Source organism: Cryptomeria japonica, chromosome 4 (genome assembly GCF_030272615.1).
Source record: "Cryptomeria japonica chromosome 4, Sugi_1.0, whole genome shotgun sequence".
Lineage (NCBI taxonomy): Eukaryota > Viridiplantae > Streptophyta > Pinopsida > Cupressales > Cupressaceae > Cryptomeria > Cryptomeria japonica.
The window spans coordinates 446,643,645-446,665,547 of record NC_081408.1 but is presented as its reverse complement, the minus strand read 5'-3'; positions in this window follow the sequence as shown (position 1 = coordinate 446,665,547).

Genomic DNA, 21,903 nt, shown 5'->3' with positions numbered 1-21,903 from the left:
GGTAGGAAATATTCAAAATCAAGGATGCCGGTGAACAATATATAGTTGAAATCATTGATGTCACTGAGCATGATCCTGATGTCATTGAGCAAGGTCCTGATGCTACCGAACAAGACCCTGCTGACACTATTCAAATAGATGAAGATGTCATGGATATAGAGGAACCAAAGCAAGAAATGATAGAAGGAACTACATATGCAAAACTTGTATCTAGTGAATCCATTTTAGAACAAGTTCAGCCTTATCCCTTGGTCAATCAACCTATCTCTACCGAAACTCCTCAGGATACAACACAAGGCACCGAAGGTCACAAGTCTACAATAGGAGAAGATATTACTCTAGAATAGACCTCACAAGCACCTTCGAGCACTAAAAATGTTGCAGCTGAGACACCCAGTACCGAGATACCAAAAGACACCACAGAGGCTACAGGAACTGACCAAAGTGTTGCCTCTACTGAGCAACCTACAGAGGGTCAGCAAGCCTCCCAAGCTATTGTCTTGGTCTAACTAGCCAAAGGTAAAGAAAAGAAAGTGAAAAAGCATAGTTTCAAAGTTGATTTGTCTAAACCAATAGTGTTGCCCAATGTGGATATATCAAGATTAAAGGGGCAAGTAGTCATTGATTTTGGTGAACTGTGCAAAGCAAAGGCCGGACAAGAAAAACAGATGGCCATACAAAAGAAGAATAAAGTATTTCAGAAGGTGAAGACACTACTATCAGATATGCTACCTACAGCTACAGTGTCAACCGATGTAGCCATCCATATTCAACTAGATGAACTCCTTAATCAAATAGAAACATCCGGAGTTGATGCATCTAAGTATTTGAGCAAGCTAAAAGACAAGGAGCTCACTGCAAAAATGATAGAAGAGGTACATAAAGCTCTAGCCATTGGCAAAGTCAAACTTGTCAAATTTATTACTGAGTTGACTCCTCAACTCAAGCACATTCATTATTTATTTTAGAAACTCTACACATTTTCTTTATTCATTAAAGACATTAAGAATAAAACAAAGACAATTGACAAAGAGATCATCGATCTCTCAAGCAAGTTGACCACAAAGCCAAATTCAATTCAGAATTTTTATACAAGGTTACAATAGCTCATAGCTCAACAATTGGGCTTAAGAAATGAAGAACACAAGATCCAGATGGACATAATGACACTTCAGACATTATTCCTTCCTCATCTTTCATCCGTCCAAGAATAGATCAACCGAGCCACATACTTGTCTACTACACAATAGGGAAGCACTCTTGATGGCTTAATATCACTATGGCTGATATTCAAGTGCAAAATTCTTTAATGGACAGTGTAAAGGATGCATTTTTGTCGCTCTCACCGATGCCCAAAACAAGTACAAATCCATTTTTGACTAGTTACCGCCCCTGGATGGAAATTAAGTTTTTTTGATGTTTGTCAAAAAGGGGGAGTGTGATACAATATATTTGGAGAAGTAATATGATATAGTCTTGGACGAGCAATCCAATATATTTGGGGAGTGATACAGTTTTGATACAGTATTCGAAGTATAGTATACAAGGGGAGTATACCAAGTAGATAAGTAGAGTATCCAAGAGCAATGAACCGAGCAGTATACAGAATAGTAAGCAAAGCACACAGAATAGAACCGAGCATTCAAAATCAGAGTTTTCAGAGTTTTGTATAGTATAATGATAAGGGGAGTATATCTGAATATACTATTTCATTGACTATTGTATATACTGTTAGTATAATCATTTTGCAAAATATATAGATTTTTGAGTTATAACTTTGAAAGTAGTTTTTGTCAAACATCTCAACTAATGTCAAAAGGGGAGATTCTTACTACTTATGAGATTGCCATTAGTTTTATGTCAAAGTTATACTATATACTCTAGTCAGTTACTATTACCAAAATATTCAGTCGGTATGCACAGTCTAGTCGGTTACAGAAGAAAGCAGTCATAGAACGCAGTATACACCGAACTGTCTACCGAGTATCTTTTCATGTCTACTGAGCAACAAAGCTGACACACCGAGTTGATATACAACAAGTGAAACATGTTACTAGATTCATTGAACCTAGACATGCATATGAAAACATGTTACAAGATCAAGGCACATCTAACTATTATCACATTAGAAATTGCACTAGAAGATTGTGTATGATTTCAAGGTCATCTAACCAATGAAATATTTTACATGGTTATAAATCGTGTTTGTAAGATCGAAGCAATGAATTGGATCACCATCTTAAGAGATCTATTTATACAACATGAGTTAAGGGTGTATATATGAATGTAAGAAGACTGTTACAGAGACACAGAGGTCACTCAGAAGGTTTTCAGAGAATGGTCGAAGAGCAGAGTAAATAGAAGGGTTTACCGAGTTACTATATGGGTTACCAAGGTATGCTATAAGCAAGGTAATCTATTCTAAGCACATAGAATCTGCTATAACATTTTAGATGTAAAGTTGCAGATATTTGTAATGATTTTATTGTAATATTGTGAAGTTGAAAGAGAAACCTCTAACAGGGTAAAAGACTCTAATCAAGTCTATAAATTGTAAGGCCTCTAACCAGGTGCAACATTTAGATTAAGTGTTGTAAAATCCTTTAGCAAGGTAGATCTAATAGATCTTGTTACTCCTAACAGGGTAAGCTATCAGAAATAGCTAAACATGTAGCTCTAACCGAGCACTCTTTATTATTACAGTAGTGAAGTTGTGGGTGCCATCCCCACCATAGTTTTTCTCTTTAACCAAGAGTTTCTGTGTAACCAAAATATATGTGTTATGGAGTGAATCATGTATGATTGTTATCTAATTGTTTTAGCTTTATTTTATGTTATTGCACTTTTTGGTTTATGCATAACAGTAAAGTTATTATTCAAGAAAAGTTTTGGAGTACTGATTCACCCCTCCCCTCTTAGTACATTAGCTTTCTATATTGGGCCTAACAACTTCTACACCGGTATATCCAACAAGGTATAAGTCTATGATTGGTGGCTTTCTATATTTAACTTAGACTAAACCGGATATTATGAATGTAGTAAGTATTGCTTCAAGATATCAAAGTAATCCTAAAGAAAATCATGAATGTGGAGTAAAGAGGATATTTCAATATTTGCAAGGAACAACAAAATATGGCTTATGGTATTCTAGAGATGATGATATCACTTTATGTGCATATACTAACTCAGATTGGGTGGGAGATATTGATGATAGGAAGAGCACTTTTGGTGGAGCTTTCTTTTTTGGAAAGAAACTAGTTTCATGGATCAACAAAAAATAGTCATGCATTTCTTTATCTACTGCAGAAGCTGAGTGTGTTGCAACAACAAATAATTGCACTCAAGTCTTGTGGATGAAGGAAATGTTGAAGGATATCAAGGTAAATTATAGTGAACAGGTAGTTATCTATTGTGATAACTCTATAGCTATTGACATGTCTACAAATCCGGTATTTCACTCTAAGACTAAGAAAATATCAATAAAGTATAACTTTCTAAAGGACAAGGTAGAAGGAAAGGAAGTCAAATTGGTTTATGTGAACACTAAAGAACATATTATAGATATATTCACCAAACCCCTGTCTAAGGAATCATTTGAGTATTTGAGAGATAGGGTAGGGGTTTCTACCCCTCCGACAAAGACTTGATTGATACAATTTGTCATCAGTCCGGTATGCATTATCAGAGATACTATTCATTCTAGCACTGATGAGTGGTGCTACTACTTAGGGTGAGTAGTCAGCTTTGAGATTTAGGGAATTACATTATTGCTTTGATATTTTTGTTAGATTTCTAGCATTGATGTCAAAGGGGGAGAGATTGTGATGTGAAAAAGAAATTCAGAATTTTACAGAGATATTATTCACAGGGGGAGAGTTATTGATATTTAGGAGATTATTGGTTGTCTTCCACAGGGGGAGGATTGTTTGGAATTTCTTGGTACTTAGATATTTTTCACATCTAGTGTTGCCATCAATGCCAAAGGGGGAGATTGTTGGCATTATGGATGAATTGATTATGTGTTGCATTGATGTTTGATCATTGAATTCAACCCTAGCTATTATGGTTGGTTACCAGCATAAAGATTTTGGTTACCAACAAACAGGTTTTGGTTACCGACAGATAAGTTTTGGTTACTGGTAGAAGATCTAGTGTTACCAACAGAAGAGACTATCTATTGGACACTTCCGACATGTTTGGATCAATGGAGTATGCTTGATTTTATGTGTTACATGTTCCTGGAGAATGTTTTGGCTAGTTGGTATTGACTTGGTAATCAGATGCTATCATACACTCTTGTAAACCCTTACCGACATTGGTTTAAGGTTTAATCGGTAGAGCTCTCACTGAGGAATATTGACATGATGCATAAGTAGTGTTTGTGTGGCTTTTAGGATGCTAAAGATGTTCTATAATCATGCTTCAACAAGGTGGAGACATCGCTTTGGCATGGTGGACCCATAATAGGTCTGATACCTATCTAGGTTATGGACTAGTATTATGTTAACATGTACTCTACATGTTATCGAGATGTTTTAGGATGTTCTATGGATTGGTTATTGTTTTTTTGGTCTTAAGTCGACATGGCATCTCATTGTAATATGGATTTATGTAATGATCTTATTGTAATATCTTTTAGGTGGCCAACCTAATTGGTTTAGGCCTTAAGGTTGGTATAAAATAATGTAAGATCTCATTGTAGATCATGGGGAATAAGTGTCATGGTCTTGAAATACAATATCATATGCGAAGAAGATTTGGTCAATCATAGGTGATCAAATTGGGATTAAGGAAGAGGTTAAAGGCCTCTGGTATTGAGCTTAATTGAGACTATAATCAAGCATGGTAGATGTTATCTCTAGTAGTTCATTACTATGGATTGTTGTTCATTTATCTTGAGGTGGTTATAACCTCTCTATAGTCAATGAGACTCTTTTGTAATGAGCAGTGTGCTCTAGTAAGTGTGCCTTCCTGCATGTGTAGGCCCTTCATTGTATCACATACTTTCTACAAAAGTATCATATGACTGTGGGTAGGCTTCCCAACATGGTTTTTCCCTTTCTAGGTTTTCCACATACAAATCATGGTGTTATGTGGTATGGCTGCATTGCATTGATTATATGTTTCATTGTTTACCGATATCTGTTCCTACCGACATCTATTTTTGCTTTACCGGTACTTAATTTGGTTAAAGGTTATTAAGTGGATTAATTGATATAATCTGTTAACAACTGATTCACCCCCCCTCTTAGTTGTTCACCGGTTATCCTAACATAAGAATCCCTAAGCATATAGTTGATAAGTACTCTTTTGATATATGTTTTATGGTGAAAAAGGATGAAACTTTGATGGAGGTAGTGTAACCCATAACTATCTAGGTAACTGAAATGGGATATGAGGTTGATGAAAAAATCTTGGAATTATATGTCAAGATGCTTATTGATGCCCCGATAGATGAAAAGAAGAAAAAAATTGGGACAACAAAACTAAAGGAATTTGAAGTTCAAATAGGTTTCAACAAAAAGAAAAGGGAAGGGAAAATAAAGAGGGTTGAAGAAGCTGTACAAAAGATGTCTTCTAAAATCAAGAAAATCATTGGATTAGCAGAAGGATCTTCTCCAGCAGAAGTTTAGGCCTCATCGGCTGCAACAATTGGCAAGGGTATAATGAAGAGGAAGAAATCAAAAACTTATATTGCCCCTATTGCATCCAGTTCTGAAACTAAAGATGATCCCCCAAAGATCCCCAAGACTTACATACAAATCCAGAGGAAGAAGGCTGAGGAAGGGAAGAATCAGAAGGTAAAAGTCATTCCTTTGGAAGCCCCTAAGTAAATTTTGAAGGAGAGGAAGCCTACAGAGAAGAGGAAACTGGTTAAGGAGTCTACTTCTACTCCCAGTAAGAAGAAGAAATCAGATCTTAGTTGCTGAATTGATTGATGAAGTAACCAAAGATGGAATTTTGAGTAATATACAACATTATTATGTACATATGGATGATAAGGAACAAATGGAGGTTGGGAAATTAGTTTTGTTATACATAAACATATATAAGAAAGCCCTCATTGAAATAGAAAAACAAATACTGACAGAATTATATAATAAATTAGATGCTAGGAGACTGTCTGTAGTTGAAGAGGACAAACATATAAAGATACAGGAATTGTTAACTGTTCGTGGAGCTATCACAGATGAGGAGATGCAACAATGTATAAAATATGCAAATAGAAAAAAAACTAGAAGAAAACACTGACATGTGAGTCTTATGGTGGGTAGAGTAAATGAAATAGTCAAGGAAACCCATGAGGCATGGGTAAAATTCTTTGTAGATAAACTTGATTTCTTTACTCTACTGGTATTCCCTCCTAAGTCTAGTATTTAAGATATTTTAGTTGATGGTGAGGGAAGGGGGATATTAGGTATGGATCCATCGGTTTTGGAACAAATTGAGGATATTCCTCTGGTTGAACTACTTGTATAGGATGTTAAGGTTGGTTTACCAAGAATTGATGTTGAATAGGTTAAGTAGGTTACGTTGGGACAAATCAGTCCGGATGTAGAGGTCATTGATGTTGAGGTCATTAATAAACAGGTTGAGAATATTGAACCTCCAGTAACAAGTATACATACATAAGAGATCAAGGTTGATCATGTTACTGCACCAAGTGGCAAAGCCACCAGTGTAAGTCATAAGGTTGAGTCCTCTGGCAAAATTTTGGATAGTCATTCATCATTGGCACTTGACTCATCTAGTCAAGAAAATTTTGGAAAGAAGAAAATTGAACAACTAAGAAGTTTTGAACTAATATTTGTTGCGGCTTAGAAATTAATGAAGGAAGGTCTGAGGATAACAAGTCATTGAGAAAGCAATCCCAATTTTGTAGCAACTTACAGTGGAATGTAAGATAGATCAGATTGGAAGTGCATCCGGTAAGTTAAAAGGTTTGATAGAACATATTGCTAAAGAGTATAAAACTCTGCATCAAGTATCAAACTGATAGCTAGTAGAAAGGCACAATACAGATAGATTGGTCACCTATAATAATATGATTGCATCTGAGAAGACTAATTTGACAGAGGAATTAATAAGGATTGATGAAGGTCTTCATAATGCAGTCATGTATACTGGTCTTGAACTAACACAACAAACTTAACCGCAGACCTGGATAATAAGATTAAGGCAGCTAAGGATAGAATTGAACAACTTCAAGTCAGTTTTGATGGTACAAAATCATTGACCAGCTCTATTGATGGTCAAATTTTTGTTTTTGAATCTAAGATTTTAGTCTTGGAGAAGGATAAGGATAGTTTGATCTGGTGGGCAAGTGAGCTAAGAGGATTGGTTTGCCCTTGGCTTAATACTTCATTTCTTCATAAGAGAGAGTGTATAGTGTTGGAAACCAAAAACACTAAGAGGGGGGGTGAATCAATGTTATACCAAAATAGCAGATTTTAATCTTAACAAAACGTTCATACACCAACCAGTATACCGATATAAATAGAATTGAAAGAAGTAATGCAACCAATAAGCCAAATACATAAATGAGAACCATAACACACAAATTTATACATGGAAAAAATCAAAGAGGAAAAACCATGGTGGGATTTGTGACCCACAATATCAATTCACTGGCCATATGAAGAGATATTACAATATATGATGGGCCTGCACTTGCAGGAAGGCTTACAACCTAAAGCACACTTCTCATCACAATAGGAGCCTCACTGACTACATAACAATCTAGAAAACAATCTAGAGAAGTATGAACTGCTTAATATAGCATCTCTTATGCCAGAGTATAGTTTTGGTTTAAGATCTGTCTGTTCCAGTTAAAACCCCAAACCCCAGTACCAAAATAACACTTACAATGAATTACTCACATACATAGTCTCTCTGATATATTTTGCATTACATTACATCCATATATCCATTCCATATGTCTGTCCTTATTTCAAAATGATCTAATCAATCTCCCCTATATACCCTATACAAATTACATGCCTTATATCGTCTTACAAGGATATACACAATATCAGATTATATGTTGGCCATATAAAAAAAATGAATAAATATTAAAACAAGTTTCTGATGCCGGATTCAAGATGTGTTGGCCTCCAATACCAATGACCTCTATTATACCATGTCGGCCTACATTGCCAGTGACTAAATAAATCTTCTATCCTGTCAGTGTTGGTGCCGGTGTAGAGTCTGTGAAGTGCCTGATGGTACACCATATGAAGCCAGAACCCAAAATCATGTTGCCATCAATGACAACATAATGAAAACTAGCCAATAGAGTGTCAATTTCCAACAATCTCCCCCTTTAGCATTGATGGCAACACTCATGTGAAAAATGGTCATGGTTTCAACTGCCGATTTCATCCTGCCCTGCTCCCCCTGAGCTGAATATGCAAAATGCTCCAATACTCCAAAATTCCAAAAAATATGTAACTCCTGCTAATGTATGCAATCCTTCATTCTTTTTCACATGTATACTACTCCCCCTTTGACATCAATGCCCAAAAATTGTAAAAAGAATGTCAAAGAATAATAATTGTACACTGAGTACCTCCAAAAATGTCTTACCAGAGCTTGACTAATTTCAAAATTTTCAGGTAAGCTTTCTCCAGTAACTCTATATAGGTATCCCAACTAGTTTTGAATGTGTCGGAGATGGATACAAGTCCACTCAATAAATATGCAAGTGATTCTTTCTCATTAACTTATGCCGGTATGGGCTTACCAAGCGTATCCATGCATTCCCTCTTATGTACACCAAGTGAATCCAATCTTGGACTCACCAAACCTCTGAGACTTCTAGCTCTCTGAATGATCTTTTCTCTTTCCTTTTCAAGAGAAGAAATTTGATTCTCCAAAGTCAAAAATTTTCCATCAATAGATGTGGTCAATGAAGTTAGTCCATCAAAAGAGTTAGCAATATTAGCAATTTTATCCTATAACTCTTTTATCTTTTCATCTACTTTTGCTGTAAGAATCTCTATATTGCAACATTCCCTGTATATATTAGTACCTTGTTTCAAAGAATTTTCTATCAAAATTAGTTTCTCCTCAATCTTTTTCTTCTCTCTCTCAATGATCTGATCAAAAGTGGCTCTCTTAGCCAAAGTGAATTTTTTAAGTGCTAGTCGGTTAGAGATCTGTTGTAATGATTGAAAATCTTTAGAGATGTGCTCTGTTATTATCTTCAACTTGCCAAAAGGGCTCACTTCATTCTTAATCTTACATTCTGGGACCAATCTATGCAAAACAGTTATGGATTGATCTATAATCCCTTTATCTATGGTTCCTTCCTTCATTAGTTTCTAAGCAACCATCATCATTAGTTATGTGGGACTCATCTTTGTGATGTTTTTCTTCTCAACTAGAGAAGTGTCAATTGTAAATAATTATGTGCCAGCAACTAGTTCCCTACCTGATTACCATGTTTTCTCTGGTGATTTAACTTTTATTACCTCCCCACTTGTACCGGTGGCTTCGCCACTTGGTGCAATCTGTGCAACTATCGGTTCCTCTCTAGGAATAATATCCTCAACCTGTACATTAATATCCAGAGGAAAAGTGTCCTCAATGTTAGTATCCTGTACAATGTTCTCAGCATTAACTGATGTCCCTGTATTTGTCTATACATTTGTGTTAACCAGTGGCTCAATTTCCACTATCTTGATATTCTTCAAAACTGAGGGTGGAGTACCCATAATTCCTTTACCTTTCCCTTCAACTGGTGTATCTACAGTGTCTATTTTGGTCTTCAGTGAAGTGAAGAATCCTCTATACTCTCCCAAAAATTTAATCCAAGCCTTTTGTGTTTCCTTTATTATCTTATTCATCCTTCCTAACATCAGGCTAATTATTCTATGTTTGTTGTTGAATACCTTCCTATTTGCAGCCTCAATTGTCTTTTCCATTTCATCTAGATTTATAGCAACACATATAGCTAAAAGTTATTGCATCTTAATGTGTTTGTCTTCTTGCATTGCAGATAACCTTCTAGCATCTAACATGTTGTATAGCTCTGTCAGTATTTGATTTTCTATTTCAATTAATGCTTTCTTATAGATATCCAAATATAGAAGAATTGCTTCCTCTACCTCTCTCTATTCATCCACTTCTAATATATCATAATAAGACTTAACATTTTTAAGCATCCCATCCTTAGTAATTTCATAAAAAATTTCAGCACAAGTCATAGGTGGTCTAATAGTCACATTACCAGTCTCTAGTGCCAAATCAATGTCACTCTTCTTCCTCCTTGTGGCAGTACGGGGTGCAGCTGATGGTTTAGCCTTGGGTACTTTCTTTTGTGCTGGTAATTTGATGGCAACCTTCCTAACCGGTTTTTTCTTTGCTTCCACCTTAGGTTCTTCCGATTTCTTACTCACAACTCTTTTGAATGCTAGCGATGTATTATCTTCAGATTCAGATTCAGCAGTCACGACTTCAATGTGAACTACCAGATCCTTTCTCTTTCTCCCTTTCTCTGGGACAACATCAATGAGTTCCTTAATGTCCTTAGAAACTTTCTGTACAAACTTGCTTGCCTTACCTTCTTGTTTTTCCCTTTTCTTTCGGTTGAACTTGTTATTAGTGTTTAAGCAATGGGTTTTCTTTCCCCATGATTGGCTAGGTTTTTTGAAATTTTGAGTCAAGTATGCTTTTAACTGCTTCAAAGATGTGTTAGGTCTTTAAGGATTAAGGGTTTTTGTTTTAAATCGCTCAAATGTCTGATCAAAACTCTCTGGTTTCTATTCCTACTTTACCTTATTCACTTAAGTAATGGGTCTTGGGGTCGTGTGAAGTGTCCCCCCTTGTTATCTACCTAGGCGGTTGTTAAATAATCGCAAAAAGTCTATGCCTTATGTCTTTTGCCTTCTAATGTTGTCGGGTCTAGTAAGTGTTGCACAACTTCTAGATGAATCTACGACTTTCGCCATTTTGTTAGGTGAAGTTGTGGGTGTGTTAAGCTATGCGAAATAGCGAAAGGAAAAATAATGTTCAACTGTGTGCATTTGATCTGGTTTAACAAGACTCCATCTCGCTCAAGACTTAATGACTGGCATTGATTCGCAGCCAAAATGAGCGAGTAAAATACCTTTTGCGAAATAGTGAAAAGGTTTGGTGGGACCCAGCGATGAAGACTTTTCCATGGCTAAAAGGTGATCAAGTTCAAAAGAAATCGACGGCTCTCGTTGTTTTGTGGCTGATAGATGCTCACATGTTATACCCTACAAAATAGTGAAAGGTTTTTTGGCCCGGGAAAAAGAGGTTTATGAGAAGCATAACAGATGTGCAGGTTCCCAAAGATCTAACGGCTAGCGCAGTTTCACAGGAGAAAGATGCTCGAAAGATAGCTTTCATGAAATAGCAAAATGACATGGCATTCCAAGCAAGTAGTCCAGCTGGTTGAGATGGCAAGATAGTGACACGTGGCCGAAGATCAATGTGGTCAATGAATCAGATTTAAGGATTAAAAGGTGGGTCCAAGAAGATGAGTCATGCTGCGGGACAAGAAGTGACCTGGTAGATACAGGTGGCAAGGATAAAGTGGATCCTGATGTTTTCTCTCAGCAAATAAAAAGTTGACATGTCAGTTCAGAAAAGACTAGACACCAGGTGGATAAAGTTGAGTCAGACAACCCATGTCTGTCAGATTCAAGTAGGTTGTTAAGCATCGGGCAAGTTTGATATGATCTAACTGTACACGTGAGTTCGTGAAGGCAAGATGCTTGTGTTTTAAGGTCTGTGAAGTGGTGAAAAGAGCTAGTGGGCCCAAAGAAACAGATAAGGCATAAAGGTAAAAAAGGATCAACTCTGTTTTGATCCAAGAAACTTGTTGTTTCGTGGCTGCAAATCAACCAAGGATTAAGGCCTGTGAAATGGAAAAAGAGAAAGAGAGTTTCTTCCCAGCATGACGTGGAATGACAACTGTTACTTCTTGTAAGGATTGATGTTGATGTGTTGTAAGACACGTAGTTTCAAAAGGTGATTTAGGGCCTGCCAAGGTGTAACTGGCAGTTATGCAAGAAATAAGACACATGGTTGACTCTGAACTAAACCCAAAGAGTTTCCCAAAGCTAATGGCCGAGTGCCATGTGGCATTTGTTAACCGGTAAATAAATGGGGTAAGTAATAAAGGTCTCACTTAAAGGATGGTCATCTCAAGATTGATCCAACGCCTCTTGTTGTTTCATGGCCCAAAGGTGTAAGCGGATTAACCTTTGTGAAATAGCAAAAAACTGTTAGCCGTCAAGATGAGGCGCAGTTAGTGAAAAAGTTGATGGTCTCGGTAGGAGTTAAAGGCCGGGCGGTTAGAGTTCCATCTAACACTTGGCGTAGCTTCACGAAAGGAAAATGCTTGGGGGATAAAGCTTGTGAAATGGCGAAAAGGAGGTAGGGCCCAATGCAAAGGCAAAAAGGTTAAAATAGTGTAAAGACCGACCAAGTCTCATCTAATCGGACGGCTGGTGCGATTTCATTGAGCAAAATTGCGAGGATGTTATGCTCTGTGAAATGGTGAAAGAGCAAAAAGGAAAATGCACAGGCATGTTATGACCCATTGGAGCAAAATTTTCAAATTCTTCTATTAATTCAATTCTGAAGGGACAACCAAAGCATGCGGTATCAATGTCACAGTTAAGAGCCTGGCTACCATATATGATTTTGCATCAATTGAATGAAGGAATCATTTTGAAGAGTAGTTGCAGAGAAGCGCTTGCAGAGAAAATTCCTTCAGTTGCAGAGAAAATTTCTTCAATTGTAGAGCAGATTTCTTCAAGCAAAAAATAGGTTCTCTTATACTCTTGTTTGGCAATTACTTGACAGTGTGTTTTAATTGAGGTTTTGATTTATTACAGAACAGTTGGGGCTAGTAATTAAATTGCTTGCATAGTTTTTAAGATGGCACCTAAAAGAGAATTCTCAGGAAAGGTTAATTATCAAGAGAGGGCTATCTGTGATGATTTCCTAGAATAGTTGACATTGTCAACAAATGTGGCAGCAAAGGTAAAAGAACTAGTGCCAAGAGATCCTCACCTAAAAATAGGAGAGGGATTATATGATAAGGGTAACTGGCTAAGAGACCCTCAAATTGGGTTGTCTAGGTTGGGATTATTTAAGGTTGGATTTGGCATGAGAAATTCCCCAGCCCCAATGAACAGTATCTGGGAGTTGGATGTAGGCAAATTGGTGATCCCTGGAGTATTCATGGATGTGGATCTCCTAACTCAGATTGCACACAACTATGATCCAATCACAAGAAGTGTTAAGGATATAAGTGGGAAAACTCTCATTGAAATAAATAATGAGGAGTTCAGAAATGCTTTTGGGCTTATTGAATTTACCAATTTTTTAGAACCTATTAATTTCAAATCACTAGCTCAGGTTTACAGTGTGCAGAGGAATCACCTTAGAAATGGGCCTCTTAAAGAATTCTTTGTGAAGATAGGCATGTTAACAGTTGTAGGACCTAATATTGAGGAGCCTTTTTCTTTAAATCTATTTACCCTTAGGGCCAAAGGATTATACTGGTCACTATACCAATTTCTAGGAGAAGATGTTGAGGCAAATATGCCAACTCATTACATGCTAATGATTGCTCAAATTTTGAACTCTTCTTTGGTAGTGACCTTTGACTATGCTTCCTATATCACTGATGCCATCCATGAAGGATTGGTAGGAATAAAGAATGGGAAAGTGGATAGGCCTTTTGGATGGTATTCCCTCATGCATTTATTTTTATTCAAAGGTGGTGACTATTTTGCAAGTGGAATGGATATTGTGAAAGAGAAAAATGGAGAGAAGATTCCAGTGTAGTTATGGAGTATAGTGTTGTCATGGGACAGAGAAGATGCAAGCTTCTTGAAGTTTGATAAATGTTTTGCATCTAAGATTAGGACTCTTATCTATTCAGAAAATCCAAGAGTTCCTAAGGTTCTTTTGGAATTCATTAGGCTAAAAGAATTTGCTGAGAATGTTAAAATTGTCCACAATTGGGGTGATATATACTTGTACCTTGTCTCCACAGTTTTCAGAGTATATGGCTTCAAAGACACTCCATTTTTGTTGCCCTATCAGGTCCCTCTTAAAGTAGAAATTGCAGAGATCCTTAGGCAGATTGGTGGTGTGCAAGAGGAAGAGTTAACAGGCAGAGGTAAAGGGACCATTTTCCCTACAGTTACCATAACACACCAATTTGTGATAATTAAAGGAGGTTGGAAGTGTTTTGAAGATTTCCTTCAGCCGTATCATTTGTCAACTGCAGTATCTCGATGTGCTGACCCTAAAGATTTCTTCAACGACATGTTCAGAAAGAGGGAAATATGTAGAGGTAGACCCCACCAATTCTAGTTTCCTGAAGACCTCATTAGGAATGAGTTTGATTTAGATGAGAAAGAGCTGAGGAAGGAAAAGTGGGTGGCCTACAAAAAGGCTTTAGACTTTGTACACCAATTCGACACTAGCTATGACCTTTTGTCTAGCTTTCACCCTTTTGAAGAGAAGATAAAGTTCTTAATTATTTGTTTTGAGGATGTGATACAAACACTGAAAGAAAAGAGGGAGGTTGTAATTAAGAACAACCCTAAGAAAGCAAGACTGGTTCTAAATAGGTCTACATCTGCCAGAGCAATCCCTCCTGGTGATTACATGTTACATAAGAAGTCCAAGTGTTGATGCCAACAACAAGGGAGCCCTCTACTTCAAAAGGGAAGAGGAAGATACAGGATGCCATTGACATTCAAGATAGCCCAAAGAAACAAAGAGTGGGAAAAGAAGTACAATCTGATGAACCTTTGTACTCTCCATCTTAATCCCCTATTCATATAGGAGATGGACAGGCAGTAGTTGAGCAACTATTATAGTTAGGCAGCCTTGGAGAGATAGCATACACATATGATGAAGTGGAAGAGGGAATGCCAGAAGAGTCCCTTACTACTGAAATGAACATCACTACTAATGAGTTCAAAGGCCAGGAGTGGGATCCTGAGATCAAGAAAGCCAATGAAGATTTCTTGGCTGATAATAATTTTGTCACATCACGAGCTTTCATGCAATTTGTATGGAAGCGGAACATTGATAAATTTAATTCTAGGTGTGAAAAGAGGAAAGGTGAGCAGCCCCACAGGGATCCAGCTGTGGTGGAGGAAGAGATAAAGAAAGAAATGGTTGATGAGTTTAAGACCACCACTCCTGAGTAGGGAAGAGACATGGTAGCATAGGCTGGGGTACTCATTCTCCCTGAATGGGACATAGCAGATGCCTTAGTTTTAGAGGCAGTAAGAAAAGAGACCAAACCTATGGAGGGAGTCACTTTGAGCAAAGATAATGTTGCATTGGTCATGTGGTATCTTAAAAGAGATGAAAATAAGAGGAATAAGGACACCCCATGGTCAAGTTACCTTGGAGGAATGATAGTGAAAAGAGTGCAGAGCACTAGGGTAGTGGAAGTTGTTAGCACTGTGCTAGAGACTACAAAGTTTAGTGTTGTAGTAGCAGAAAGGGAGGCTAAGGAAAAGGCAAATCTCCAAGTTAAGTTGGAGACAGTTTTAAAAGCTTACAACAATGCCAAGGAAGAGGTAAGAGGTAAAGATAGCATCATCACCAAGCTACAAAGCCAGTTGGCAGGACAATACCATCAAAGTGAGTCCTCAACATTGATGATCTCCTCTTCTCCTGCAAGAGGGTGAACTCACAAAGCTGGTTCCCACTTTTTGGTACGTCCTGATTTTTGCTGAAATTGTAAATTTTTTAGAAAATATAATGATTTAAGCTTTAAGAGGTCCCATTTGAAGTAATTAATTGAAGAGAGTTAAATAAAAGGCTCTTAGATCAAAATTTCTTGGATAGAACCTCTCTACTTCTAAATCATACTTGCAATGGAGTCTCCTTTGCATCAATCAAATGCTGATAAAAAACCAATTTTACATTAGCTTTTGGGGGGTCAAATTAATTCATTTAATTTTTTATTTTTTTAGGTATTTAGTCCTTATTATAAGCTTTCCAAATAGTATAACTTTTAATATATTTAATTTCATTAATATATTTTTATTTTATTTCTTATGAATATAGGTTTTTCAATGAACATGAACTTCTTTGTTCAATGCATTGGGAAAAATAGTAAATTAATTTAAAAAAAATTTGAAAAATATTTATGCACTAGGTATTGGTGTTTTATTTCTAAAAACAAAAAGAAAATTGAATTTTGATATATATAGAACAAGTTATGTGTTCAAACGTACACCTATATCTGAATTATAATTAGTCGAACTTCAAAAATTAATAAAATGAAAAATATTCAACATATCACTATCAAACCAACTGCATGCCCTGAGTATTGATGTTACAAACCAAAATTCAAAATAATTAAGTTTTTATCATTTATAGAAAAAAAATTATGCATTTCAGGATACACATCACTCTTAAAAAATGTTGTTTGCTGTAAAAAACTACTTTTTGAGGGAGATGGAAAAATCAATAAAATTTTATTCAAACAAATTTGAAAAAAACATATTTAGAATCTAAAAACAAGATGCTAAAAATCACTAGTTTATATCATCTTCAAATTCTTAATGGTTTAAAAGTTATAGGTGTCAGAAAGTGAAGTTTTTTTTCAAAATATTCATCTAAGTGTCAAAGTTGGTCAAAAAGTGGGAACCAGTATTGTGAATTCACCCAAGACCTCCACCTACCAACCCCATTATTGAGTTCCCACCATCTCCAGCACCTTCTAGTTCTCAGTTGATTGAGATCACTCCCCATGAGTTGGAGAATTTAAAACAAGCTCAAGCCTTATATGCAAAGAAATATGAAGAGAGGGTAAAGGCTACAATTTTAAGTTTTGTTGACACTATAGGGTCTTCATTAATGTATAACAATATGAGTAAGATTTTGGAAATGTGGAATGAATTAAATGGGGACAAGGTTGTATTAATGCCTATTTTTGATAAATGGATAACTAGAGAGCAAGCTATAGAACTGATTTGTGTATCCTATGATGAGGCAGGGGTTGACCCCATTATTAAATCTACAAATGATATGACAAAGGATTTAGTAAAGTTGGCAGGAGTAGATAATGTAGACAGAAAGATCAACTTGTACAAGAAAGAGTACATTGATCAGGTTTTTGAATTGCTCCTAGGAGGTTTTGTCAGCCCAACCCAATTAAAAGACAAACAAATATGGCTTTAAGAATTGGAAGCCAAATTGTCACTTAGAATAAAAGGAATTGTCAAATCAGAGGATGCCTCCATATTTGTTAAAACAATTGAAGAGATTGAGAAAATCAAATCTCACTATGGTTTCCTGAATTCAGAGGTCAATAAAATGAGGAATTCTTGGAAAAGATTAGCCAAGACAAAAGCAAAAGCAATTAAATTCTCATGGCCTGCTGATGAGCTGTATCAGGAATGGACAAGAAAATATGCCATGCTTGATGTGGAGCAGTTAGAAAATGTTGCAACAGAACAACAAGAGGAAGAAGTTGTAGATGTTGAAAGAGACTTGTAACCACATTTGTAAAAGGTTTTGTAACTTCTTCTTGAGAAGTAATGATTGTAACAAACTCTCCTAGGAAAGTCCAAAGCTATGTGTGCATCCATATTGTTATAAATGGATACCAGGACTAGTAAAAAAAGGATCGCAAGGAACTGTAAGAAAATGCTACAGAAATTTATCTAAGCTTTTCCAAGTTTAATGGAGAATATTTGAAGGTTTTTGTAATACTTTTTGAAGAAAACATCAATATACAGACTGTTGGTTTTGAGTTTAAACTTTGTGTTGTCTTCAAGTATGTTTGCAAGTATTTACTATTTCATCCTGAGTAATCTAGGGTTATTTCGTTTGAATATGGGTTGTAAGGCAACTTTCAGTAGATATGTTTCTTAGCTTTTCTCTTCAGGAGGGGAATTAAATACGTAGGAATCATTTCTACCAGTAAATTATTTATGGGACACTTTGAATTTTGATGAACATAGTTTAGTTTGATATGAATAAATTCTTATGTGTGTCAGGCATGTATAAGGATCTGCAGAAGCCAAACTGATGGAATATGTAGAGATATTTGATTGTGGAAGTATTGTTTGAACTTAGATGACTCTGTGACCTTGGATAAGCCACTGGTGTAGATCAAGGTTGTCTATTACATATCTTGTAGGTCAATACTGAACATGAGTATAATTTTCATTCCTTTGTTTCAGTTAGTTATAAGGTGATTAGATCCACTGGTTTTTTGGACTGGTTTGATGTGGATTTATCTTTTAAAAGTGTGAATTTAGTTCACAAAGGTATACCCGCCTGAACTTTGAATAAGTTCAAAGTGTAGAAGGTTAATCAAACCTTGTCATATGTTGTCCTGAAGGTTTCCTTCTCTTTAATCTCTCTTTTGCATACAAAATTATCATAGCATTATAAGGATTTTAAAGTGAGTCATATTTTGAGAACAATAGAACTCTGTTTCAACCTCAAGAGTCTTTTGTTGTGTTGTTCCACAAGGTTTTTCTACTTCATCTATATCTGCATCAAGTAGAATTTTTGCATATGCATCAAGAATTAATGCATCCACCTCATAGTCCATTTCAGCTATCCAAATCTTTTGGGGCTTGATTGCCTCCATGAGGGTCTCATATTTCTCGACCATGAAACATATGTCAGTAGAGTATTTATCTACTATATGCTCAGGTACTCTTATTCTAGACCTCATATTTCTAAAAATCTTTAAAGTAACCCCATACCTTATCATCTCTAAGACTTCCCAAAACAGCAATTGATTGTTTAAGTTGTCTTCCTACTGGAATTTCAAAGCTCATTTCTTCCTTCCAGAATAGGGAGTATCATTCAAAAATTATAGCATTAAGAAGACCAATAGATTTCCATACTGGAAGGTTCCCTTCTTCTCACCTTTAATCTTCCCTAAATTGATCAATAACTTCTCAAGCATCTAGTCACAAAGATCTAACTTGATATTTTCTCTCATCATCGTATATGCGGCCAAAATACATGAACTTGAAAGTGAATTTAGTCGGTTAGACTGAATTACCTTGTAGCCTATAACCATGCTTCCACATTTGATGTTTGTGTCGATGATTGTTCTCACCTTCATCAATCTCTTGTCTAGTGTGGCACCGGTGATCAAACTTACGAAGCCTTTTGATACTTTCTTATCCAGATGTGGCCTTGTCGATGATAAGCCAGTAATTTCCTGGATGGCTTCCTGAGTGATTTTGTAGGGTCATTCCATCCATATGAATTCCCCATGTACTCTTCTCAATACATATCTAACTATCTCATCCTTGAACTCTGGAATATCTAGAATATTTGTGAACCCTAGATCTTTGATGTGTTGATATGTCGGTTTGATTTTACTAGATTCTCCCATGAGTTGATTCATATACATCCCCTTGATCTTTGAAGTTCCTAAGTCCTCTATATGAAAATGAATATAGGCCCTAACATCTTCCACATTTATCACTCCCTCTAGAATGTGAGAAAATGCTCCAACCGAATCTTCCTTGGTAATCAAATGTGGATATTGTTTGAAAATTGTCCTGGGGTAGTCCTTAACTTCTACTAAATTTGGATTTGCAATTAACATAGGAGCAGAAGATGATCTTGATTCCATGATCAAGAAAAATACCTTTAGAACGCTGTCGGTGAAAACCTTCAACAAATCCTTCCAGATGCCATTGTGATCGCTCAAGAAGAAATCTTATCACCTCTGAATAGCTTTTGATTACACTAAGTCACTTTGAATCACTCTAAATTCACTCTGAATGTTGGGTGATTAACAATGAAGTATAATCAACCTTTTATCCATCGAGAAAACTGTAATCTTCTATTGACATAAATGATTGCCGGTGAAAGATACTTAATCTCACTCTAAACATATCAATGCCGGATAATCCTTTCCAATATGTGTAACATCTTCCAGAATCTCATCTAGGGGCATATGCATCATCTTCCATAAAATTTTCCTACCCCTAAGGCATCTGCCTTAGTTAACAGATGAGCTCACTGTCGGTGAAGGAGCAGCCTCTTTTGTCAGATAGGTAATTGGGATATTCCCATCTGATGATTTCTCTTCAGTCTTCCTAACCCATCTCTGAGTATGATCTTGCCGAATTTCATTAACCTTCTCTTTGCCTTTATCATTTGATCCTCCATTACCAACCGGTGGTTTTCTACTTCTACAAAACTTAGCAATATGTCCAACTTCATTGCATGCATAACATGTAACATTGTTCTTTTGAATTGCTTTACTAAAACTGGCAAAATTGCTTGACCTGCACTGATTAGCCATATGTCCAAATTTTCCACAAGCATAGCATTTTACATTCATTATGTAGTTCTGTCTTATGACCAATTTAATTGCATTTAGAACATTTACTAGGAGCAGAATCAGGGTTCTGATTTGCTCTGTTTCTACATTGCCTAGCCATGTGTCCAAATTTATTGAAAACAAAAAATCTACCATTGAATTTCCTTACCAGTGCCTTACGGTTTTGATCTTCATAAGTAGTACCAGAACTCTATCCTTGCTCAAATCCAATCTACCTCTATCTCTTCAGTAACTCATCAAGTTGTGCTGAGCTAATCTTGATTTTTTCTTTGTACTCACTTGCAGCATTTAAATCATCTCTTAGTATTATCATTTGCCTTTCAAGCTCTTTCTTATTGCTTTGGGATTGTACCAAATCAGTCCTCAATATCTCATTTTCATGAGTCAACCTACCACATTATTCAAATTTGTTCTTCAGGGATACAACAAGATTCTCTTCTTTTTTATTTTTGTCCTCAATCTCCTTAGACATCCTCATAGTCATAGCTTGCATTTCATTCTTCATAACCATGTTCTCCTGACTCAATTTCTGGCATTGTTCCTTAAGTGCATTTTTCTCTTCATCATCCTGATTTTGCAAAAGTTCCTTCCTCCTAGCTTGAACAAATGATAGCCTCTCTTGTAGGACAAGAATAAATTCTCTAGTAGAATTCAAGTCATCTTGTAGCTTTAAGTTCTTCAATATTTTAACATCATAATATTCAAGTGCCATCTCAAGATGCTTCTCCAAAGCCATGTTCACTGACTCTGGTTTCAGGATCATCCTCAAGTTGTTAAACTTCCTCCAAGGCACAAGGCTTTGATACCAATTGTTGGAAACCAATAACACTGAGAGCTGGGGGGGGGGAAATTAGTGTTATACCAAAATAGTAGATTTTAATTTTAACAAAATGTTCATACACCAACCGGTATACCGGTATAAAAAAAAATTGAAACAAGTAATGAAACCAATAAGACAAACACAAATTAGAATCATAACACTTAGATTTATATGTGGAAAACCTCAAAGATGAAAAACCACTATGGGATTTATGACCCACAATATCAATTCACTAGCCATATGAGGAGATATTACAATATATGATGGGCCTGCACTTGTAGGAAGGCTTACAACCTAGAGCACACTGCTCATCACAATAGGAGCCTCACTGACTACATAACAATCCAAACAACAATCTGAAGAAGTATGAACTACTTAATATAGCATCTCCTATGCCAAAGTACAGTTCTGGTTTAAGCTTTGTCTATACCAGTTAAAACCCTAAACCTCAGTACCAGAATAACCCTTACGATGAATTTCTCACATACATAGTCTCTCTGATCATATATCCATTCCACATGTATATCCTTATTTTAAAACTATCTAATCATTGTCCCCTATATACCCTATACAAATTAGATGCCTTATGTCAGCTTACAAGGATATACACAATATCATATTATATGTCGACCATATAACTAAAATGAATAAACATTAAAACAAGTTGTCGATGTCAGATTTAAGATGTGTCAGCCTCCAATACCGATGACCTTTATTATACCATGTCAGCCTGCAT